Raw genomic sequence first — 10,062 nt, 5'->3', positions numbered from 1 at the left:
ATCCCAATACCTTGTTCAGTCTCGTTACCGGCAAGTCACTTTACTCGTACCGTAATGCATGATCTCGTGGCCAACACTTTGGTCACCTTGAGCTCATTATGATGATGCATTACCGAGTGGGCCCAGAGATACCTCTCCGTCATACGGAGTGACAAATCCCAGTCTCGATCCGTGTCAACCCAACAGCTACTTTCGGAGATACCTGTAATGCACCTTTATAGTCACCCAGTTACGTTGTGACGTTTGATACACCCAAGGCACTCCTACGGTATCCGGGAGTTACACGATCTCATGGTCTAAGGAAGAGATACTTGACATTGGCAAAGCTCTAGCAAACGAACTAAACGACCTTTGTGCTATGCTTAGGATTGGGTCTTGTCCATCACATCATTCTCCTAATGATGTGATCCCGTTATCAACGACATCCAATGTCCATAGCCAGGAAATCATGACTATCTGTTGATCACAACGAGCTAGTCAACTAGAGGCTCACTAGGGACATATTGAGGTCTATGTATTCACACGTGTATTACGATTTCCGGATAATACAGTTATAGCATGAATAAAAGACAATTATCATGAACAATGAAATATAATAATACTTTTATTATTGCCTCTAGGGCATATTTCCAACAGACTCAAGCACCTAAGCTTGGGGATGCCCCGGAAGGCATCCCCTCTTTCGTCTTCAAAACTATCGGTACACCTTACTCGGAGCTATATTTTTATTCGTCACATGATATGTGTTTTACTTGGAGCGTCATTTTATTTTGTTAGTATTTGCTTGCTGTTATTTAGAATAATGTTTTGCATCTTTAGTTTCAATAAAAATGTCAAGGATAGCCTTTACCATGCTTATTTTGCTAGTATACATGTTGCTGTTTGAAAACAGAAAGTTTACCGCTGTTGCAAAAATTCCCTAGAAAATTCAGAGCATGATATAATGTTGAAACTTTTTGAATAATTAGCTCTGATAAATATACTACAGTGGGAATTTTTTCTCATAATTTTTGGAGTTAGGGAAGTATTGATACTCTTGCATTCTTTACAGACTATACTGTTTTGGCAGATTGCTGTTATGGTTGCATTGTTTGCATATGTTTGCTTGTTTAATGATTCTATTTGAGGATAGGAGTGTTAAATATGCAGAGGCATTTAGTATGCAATGTTGAATAATAATTTTAGTAATTTTCTACAGTAGAAAATGATAAGGTTTTGCATTGGTTTATACTAACCTATCTCACGAGTTCTTGTTGAGTTTGGTGTGTATGAAGCTTTTGAGATTTAGGAAACCGACATATAAAAGGAATTAAGGAGACACAAAAGCTCAAGCTTGGGGATGCCCAAGGCACCCCAAAACATTATTTCAAGAAGTCTCAAGCATCTAAGATTGGGGATGCCCCGGTAGGCATCCCACCTTTTCTCTTCAACAACTATCGGTTAGTATCGGTTGAACCTAAGTTTTTGCTTCTTCACATGAGTTGTGCTATCCTTGCAATGTCATTTTATTTTGTTTTGCTTGCTGCTTGAATAAAATCATTGGATCTGAAATATTTAATGAAAAAGAATCCTCCCATGGCTAGTTAATAATTATTTGCCTACTCGGTGCCCTTCACTCAAATCTTTTGGAGTAGTTTGTCCTTTACTCTTGTGCTTTACGTATATCCTATGAGTAAATGGGGAATGAATTGAATGTCATAAATCTGAATTTTTATATGTTTCATATGCTTATAACATGGTTAGTGATGACTTCACACATAGAAAGTATGAGGCATAAAAGTTGTTGAGAGTTGGCAACCGTAGTTTTGGTCATCGTTGCAATTAATAGGAAGTAATAAGGAAAGAGAGGTTCACATACAAATATATTATCTTGGACATATTTTGTGATTGGGAAGTACTCATTAAGTATGACATTCTAAAAGAGTTGACGTTGGACAAGGAAGACAATGTAATAGTTTATGTTTTCTGACATCTCAGTTAAAGTATATTGTCATTGACCTTCCAAACATGTTGAGCTTGCCTTTCTCCCCCATGCTAGAAAAATTCCTTGCACCAAGTAGAGATACTAATTGTGCTTCCAAATATCCTGAAACCTAGTTTTGCCATGAGAGTCCACCATACCTACCTATGGATTGAGTAAGATCCTTCAAGTAAGTTGTCATCGGTGCAAGCACTAAAAATTGCTCTCTAAATATGCATGACTTATTAGTGCAGAGAAAATAAGCTTTGTACGAACTTGTTGTGGAAGTAATAAAAGCGACGTACTGCATAATAAAGGTCCACATACAAGGCGCAATATAAAGTGACGTTCTTTTGTATTAAGATTTTGTGCATCAACCCTAAACGCGCATGACAACCTCTGCTTCCCTCTGCGAAGGGCCTATCTTTACTTTATGTTTTTACCTTATGCTTGAGTCAAGGTGATCCTCACCTTTCCCTTTTTCATTTTATCCTTTGGCAAGCTCCTCGTGTTTGAAAGATCATGATATATACTAGATCATTGATGGCGCGTGTTGCTGCGCTCATCTATTTGTACAATGAAATGATAGGAATTTTGCTAAATATATGACCACGTGAAACATATTAAATGCGTAAATATAACCATACATCAGTTAGTAATTTGAGGAGATCTAGCAAGATTCAGACATACAAATTGGCTTGGTATAACAATATACACAACAGTTAAGATAGTAAATACGCCTACTCAGCACTACCAAGACAAATAATAAGCAGAGATTGTATACATGCTACATAAATGGCATCTTCACAAGCCTCTACCAAAGGGCTATGATGTTTGGAAACAAATAAGAAATAGGGGAGCCTTATGCATCTGGTCACAAAAATGTAAAACTCCCATGGAGACAGCATAACTAATATAGCGAGCACCATCATGTGCCAGCACTAGTAGAAAAGGGATCATTTGTCCCGGTTCATAAGGCCCATTTGTCCCGGTTCCTAGCATGGATCCAGTACACCTTGCATGGATCCAGTACGTCCTTCTTGAAGTTCTCAACCTAGATATCATTGCTTGGTTATGCGCTAGTACTGAAATAAATTTCAGCAAAGAGTCGGTCAAATTTTATCGCATGAATACCTACATACAGAAAAAACGTAACTTGAATCCTCTTTGACAACATATAATATTCGTTCAACTGGAAACAACCAAACTTTCTACAATATTTGTTAAAAAAATTGAGTAATAACAGTCTAGCCTGATTGGCACACTTCTTCTGTTCTTTCACCTGACATGGAGCCATCACAAGTTTGACCTATCACTAACACGGCAGTGAAACCTTGTCTGACAACCAAATACAATGTCCTAAATTTAAACTCGGCCAGACATATTAAGAACTTTTTATCTCTAGGAATTATATACTGAGAGGAGACGTTCTAAACAAATAGAAATTTATAGGAATCTGCAGCAAACATTGCTTTCTGGTAAATAATTTGGCATACCTTGGAACAGTAATAAGCAACATTTGTATTTATGAGGAATGGGAAAATCAGATGGAACAGATCTTTGTGTTCGCGAGGCCAGCTTATAAGTTCAATCAGGTTTACTCCAAATATTAGATAGTGAGTGTACTCTACTAATACCACATGTACTCGTGAATTAGAGCAAAAAATTCATACCTAGTTTATAATCTTCATGTAGTACTACTGCTACTCATGATTGAAAAGGGACCACATGATTTAGAGATAGATAATCTACATAATGTGAAAAATAAATTTTGGATGCTGACATATATTGTAACAAAATTCAAGATACTCACATACTCTATTATATTGTACATGATAATTTGCTAACTCCAGGAAAAATAGCAATTCTTTTGCTTTCAGGCACATAATTAGCTAAGTACAAGAGGGGCGATATCTAGGAAAAGAGAAAATGGTAAGTACTAAATGTTTCCAGCCGAGGGACTTCAGAATCATGTACTTACACTGGAACCAAGTTGATGCTCCATTCCTATCTTAGCATCCATCTAAAACTCAATAGGTGGTACATATTGGAGTCATTTGATTTATAACATGGAAGAAGTTGTAAAATTAGGTATTGCGATTACACAAAGTAATCGGTTACCTTGAGATTTATAATAATAATATTAAACAACTGACTGCATTCAGATTAGAACATTACAATATGTACAGTAACAGATTTATGATCTGTCAGATAGACGACCCTCCTACTCTAAAAGTAGTTAAGTCAAAATATAGTCAAGGGATTGCCTATTAGTTCATCCACATGTAAACAAAGTGAATTCATTAGAATCTAGTAAAATACATTGTAACTCTTTTTGCCATGATTCCTGCAGCAACACATATGCATGGTGGGAGATGAGGTCTACCAACACATTGACATTGAACTTATTTCATGCCTAATTCGAAGGAACAAAGACATAGAACAATAAGAATTCTACCCAAAATATATTTAAAAAATCTTTTCTTGATGTGTAATTAATCATAAAATATTAACCCATGAAAGAAACAGGAAGGAATCAAAACTTCAATAGTATAAACAATGGAATCACCATAGAAGTGATATCGATTGGAATTTGATTGGGGTTGAAGGGATTTCAAATGGGATACACGTACATAGTAAAATGCTTGGCTAACACAAAATTCCTAGCTTATAACTGTGTAATAATCTTGCAACAGCAAACCAATACTGACAGACAGTAACATTATCTTCCACTTGGAGCAAAGATTCAACTCTGCTTCATAAAATAAAACTCAGAGAGGGCAACTTCTTGTATGCAGCACTGAAACGTGATCACTAAGATACTCTTCCTGGTTTTTCAAATTGGTTGTTTCAACACACGAAAACTAAAAAGAACATAACTAAATACAAGTGCATAACAAGACTATGAGGATGATGGCATGATGTTACTAAAACTGCAAAGAGTAATCCATCATTATATTTTGCAACGACCAATTAACTATATTAATTAAATGATACGATTGCAAAAGGAAAATTGTTAGGAAGATCTACCAATACCTGAACAGTAGTTTCCTCCACAAAAAATTCCTTTACCTCATAGCAGAACGCTTTGACCTGCAATTGGTTTTACGAGTACAAGAGAAAATTCACAGATTGAATGAAATATTGTTTGGGGATGAGTGGAAGACCGAGAGAAACAAAGTTTGCAAAGTTGTATGAAGGTGTTACCTTGGAGGAGGGAATTTGACATCAACGTGTAGAGGAGAGGGTGTCATGACGTGTATATAATCACCCAAACCAAATCCCTTGATGCTGCTCGTTGTAGCGCGTTTGTGCTGGTTGTGCACCTGCGAGAGGTGCCAGATCCACAAGGCTAGTGTCAGAAACATAGGGTCGGGCTGGATGGCAGCGGCGCCGACGTTCCACCTTGAAGGACGGATTTGAGCATTCCAGGTAGACAGAGAACATGCCGTCAAGGAGGCAAAGCGATAGAGATGGTCGGTGCCGCCATCTGGCAAGCTGGGGGTTGCCGATAGAAAACAAGAACGAGGGAGACGCACCACTGATCGAGGTCGTGGTGGGCGGCGGTGCCTGGAAGGCGACGTCGCGTCCAGCCGCCCGGATCGCCATGACCGTCGCGCCAGGACTGTTCGCGACCTAGTCACCTAGGTCGACCAGCCATGGGAACAGCCGCCAGCCGCCAGGCAAAGGGTGTGAGAGGCGTTTGGTCTTGGGAACAAAACGGTGGCTTCACGAAGGGGATGGTGCTGCAGGCCCATTAGGCCCAATTTAATCTGAGACGCCGAAAAAACCGACCAGAGCAGCGGCCCATGACAATTAGCAATCCCTAATGGCCAATGAGGCCAGATAAGGAGCGATTTACAGTAAATCTGACGACTGAAAATGCTCAAGATTGATGATCCGATGGCTACGGGCGCTGATGGCCTGAGACGGCAGGAAAAGTGCTCAGTTTTAATGTTTTTAAATATCCAATTGGATGTAAGTTAGCATGGGCTATTATTGTTGACATCACCTAAAGGTGAATATGTTGGGAGGCAACACAATAAGCCCCTATCTTTCTCAGTGTCCGGCTGAAACTCCATAACCACAAGTATTGCGTGGGTGTTAGCAATTGTAGAAGACTATATGATAGTTGAGTATGTGCACTTGCCGAAAAGCTCTATTCTTGACTCTTTCCGATGTTATGATAAATTGCAATTGTTTCAATGACTTAGATTATAGTTTGTTAGTTCTCAATGAAGTTTATGAACCATGCTTGACATTGTGAATAGATTGTTACTTGATCATGAAAAGTTTTATGAGATAAGTTGCTATTATGACACATTTTGATGCTAGAATAAGTGATTGGAATTATCATTGATCAAACTTAAGCACTTACTAGCACTCTGCATCAAAAATTATCTTTTTATCATTTACCTACTCGAGGACGAGCAGGAATTAAGCTTGGGGATGCCTGATACATCTCCAACGTATCTATAATTTTTGATTGCTCCATGCTATATTATCTACTCTTTCGGGCAATATTGGGCTTTATTTTCCACTTTTATATTATTTTTGGGACTAACCTATTAACCGGAGGCCCAGCCCAGATTTGCTGTTTTATGCCTATTTTAGTGTTTCGAGGAAAAGGAATATCAGACGGAGTTAAAAGGGAACGAAATCAACTGGAGAAGTTATTTTTGGAAGGAAAACAACCCAGGGAACTTGGAGTGCACGTCAGGGGAGATACGGGCTGCCCACGAGGGTGGGGGCGCGCCCACCCCCCCCCCCCCTCCCCGGGCACGCCCCCCTTCCTCGTGGGGCCCCCGTAGCTCCTCCGACGTACCCCCTGCACCCATATATACTCTCGTACCCTAAAACTTCTAGAACAGAGATTAGATCAGAAGTTCCGCCGCCGCAAGCCTATGTAGCCATGAAAAACCAATTGGGGCCCTCTCCGGCACCCTGCCGAAGGGGGCCATCATCACCGGTGGCCATGGAGGAGTATCCCGGAGGGGTCTTCATCACCATGAAGGCCAAGGACCAGAAGGTGGAGGCCATGGAGGAGGAAGCACAAGGGGGAGAACCTCTCCTCCTCTCTTCCGGTGGCGCCGGAGTGCCATCAGGAGGGGAATCATCGCCACGGTGATCGTCTTCATCAACATCACCATCATCATCACCACTATTCTCATCTCTTTTACACGGTCCACTCTCCCGCACCCCGCTGTAATCCCTACTTGAACATGGTGCTTTATGCCACACATTATGATACAATGATGTGTTGCCATCCTATGATGTTTTGAGTAGATATCTTTTGTCTTTGGGTTGATTGACGATCTAGATTGGTATGAGTTGTATGTTTTACTTTGGTGTTGTCCTATGGTGCCCTCCGTGTCGCGCAAGCGTGAGGGATTCCCGTTGTAGGGTGTTGCAATACGTTCATGATTCACTTATAGTGGGTTGGTGAGTGACTGAAACACAAATCCGAGTAAGAGGGATTGTTGCGTATGGGAATAAAGAGGACTTGATGCTTTAATGCTATGGTTGGGTTTTACCTTAATGATCTTTAGTAGTTGCGGATGCTCGCTAGAGTTCCAATCATAAGTGCATATGATCCAAGTAGAGAAAGTATGTTAGCTTATGCCTCTCCCTCATATGAAACTACAATAGTGATTACTGGTCTTGTTAACAATTGCCTAGGACAATTCCGCACACCGATCCACCATTATTCCACACTCGCTATTTATAATATTTAGTATTATATTCTAACTTTATGATAACATCACCTACTTTTATGTTTTAGCTCTCCGATATCATACAAAGTTATCCTCTTCATACCTACAATGAAGTTTTATTTCTTGTTGCTAGTTGAAAGCAAACTTCCGGTGCACGTAGAGTCGTATCAGTGGCAGATAGGGCTTGAGAGAATATTGATCTTACCGTTAGCTCCTTGTGGGTTCGACACTCCATACTTATCACTTCCACCTTTGGAAAGTGCTACGATGATTCCTTGCACTTGGGGATTATCACACATATTACATCCACTGGGCATCAAACTTCGCCACCAGTGCAAATATAGGGAACAAAGCAGCATATTACATACACTGGCCGTCAAAATTGGCCACCAGTGCAAATAAACGCGGCAGCAAAACAAGAGCATAACTGAAACAACTTCAGAAGAGTTCAAGAAACGTTATCCTGGGTATCCACCATGCTGGCAGTAAGCTTAGCAAGCTTATTAGCTTTGTCTTATTTGGCGCTAAAATCCTCCAATGCTTGCTGTTACACCAGAAAGTATGCATCTGAATGCTCCAGGGACTTCCGCAGTCCTTCCGCTTCTTGTCGTAGCACAGCTGATCGATGTCTTTTAGCTTGTAGTTGAGACTCAAGAAACTGAACTGATTCAGACAGTGAGTTTGAATAGCTTCTGCAAGCGGTAGTGGCCAGTAACTCGAACACTAAACCAAGATAGGACTTTGGGGTTGTCTCGCTGTCTGTCGGAGTAAATGACCACGGGTAGCCTAGCCGGCTCCCCCTGGCTCTTCAAAAAATAATAGGCCGATCAAGCCTTCAAGCACCCAAGACACGAGGCCGCCTTCCCTCGGCCGGCTACCCCACTATCCGACTACCGGAAGGCGGCCCGGCCCTAGAATCCTCATAAAGAAAGCCGCGGGAGGGCCGACTCCAAGAAGCCGGCCCCCGACAGGCGACCAAGATCGTGCCCTCAAAGTCTGCACCCACATAACAGAGATGGGATAGGGCGTGGCAATAGTGAAGCTTGCCACCCCCGAATCCCGGAATACGCATGGCTACAGTACGCCGTACGGGGCAGCCATGACCCGTCCGGCGTGGCACTGCTGCCATGCTGACCATGACATCACCCACGACAGGCTGTCAGTACGGCCCGCAGGTTGCAGGCCCCTTCAGTAAGAGGGACACCCGAAGGCGGCCATGCTTCCCCTAGTCGGCCTGGGACGTAGCCGTCTCTCACAAGCCGGCTCGCTCCCTCCCTCAAAATATGCGCACCATTAAGGAGACAAGACGAGGTAAGGCTACAGTGAGAGCACGCCAGGCGGCGGCACTGTAGCCATGCTTACCTTGACAAAGCCCTCGTCATCAAGAGTGAGGCAACAGTAACCAGCCCCCGACAGACCCCCAAGCGGTGGGAACTACCTGTCGACCAGGAAGCCGGCAGCCGGCTGGACCCATCAGTCAGCGGGCCCCAATGGTCGGCGGAGAAGCCGGTGAACGTGGACACTGACTGCTGGAGCCACGCCTAGCTGGATTACCATTGTACCCCTGGGGGGTAGGCCTATATAAACCCCCCAGGGCACCCATGCAAAGGGTTGGACTTTGATAGTTTTAGACACAACTTTGAGAGGAGAAGAGAGCTAGCCTCGCCCTTTCTTCCTCCTCTCGCCGAACAGCTCAAGGAGCCTCTTGTAGCCACTTGTTGATCTTATGATCATGCGGAGACCCCGCAGAGCAGGACTAGGGGTGTTATCTCCACGGAGAGCCCCGACCCTGGGTAAGATTCGTCGGCGTGCATGTCTTTGCCTTATCCCGTTTCCAGGCACCGGCGATGTCTTATTGGCTCCCATAATGATAAGCCACCCGTTGGCATTTGTCGCACCTACCACCCGATACTGTCTTCAAGATAGTCTTCCTTAGCTGTTTTATCAGCTTTGTTGGAGACCAACAAGGATGTGTCACTATCCTGAACCTTATCGCATTACTTCCTTTACCATTGCTTAATAAGGCACTCTTCCCCAGTATTATGTCAGCATTCTAAAAGAAGAAACAAGCAGACACATAACAAGTTTAGCATGTACTCGTATATGAAACTCATTTCGGTGAACCAATTCATTAGTAAGGTGGACAGGATTAAACTACCAAGTCTTCTATTGCCAAGTACTAGTACATAATAAAAGCATCAAACAAACATATATCTATGTCCTATGGTCACTGCAATGTCTTGCCAAATCAAAATAGAGACACGGTTCAAATCATATCAGTTCAAGACAAAGCAGCAGTGAAAGATTACAAAGCGTGGGAAACTACACGGCACAACAAGATTTCAGATGGGTACCACGGGTCTACATGTACACAAACACTATTGGCTC

General features: G+C 42.3%; 1 long non-coding RNA gene across 2 annotated transcripts; it reads right to left on the bottom strand.

Annotated features, from left to right (window-relative positions):
• Positions 1-2,631: 2,631 nt before the first annotated feature.
• Positions 2,632-5,684, bottom strand: LOC123111671 (uncharacterized). Of its 2 annotated transcripts, none has more exons than XR_006454622.1 (3): positions 5,500-5,684; positions 5,168-5,365; positions 2,632-5,053 (listed from the first exon to the last, which is right to left on the bottom strand). It is a non-coding gene; the product is annotated as an uncharacterized lncRNA (long non-coding RNA). The 2 variants fall into 2 exon arrangements; XR_006454621.1 differs by having other exon boundaries at positions 5,168-5,286.
• Between the last annotated feature and the right edge of the window lie 4,378 nt (positions 5,685-10,062).

Source organism: Triticum aestivum, chromosome 5B (genome assembly GCF_018294505.1).
Source record: "Triticum aestivum cultivar Chinese Spring chromosome 5B, IWGSC CS RefSeq v2.1, whole genome shotgun sequence".
Taxonomy (NCBI): domain Eukaryota; kingdom Viridiplantae; phylum Streptophyta; class Magnoliopsida; order Poales; family Poaceae; genus Triticum; species Triticum aestivum.
This window is presented reverse-complemented; position numbering and strand designations above follow the sequence as displayed.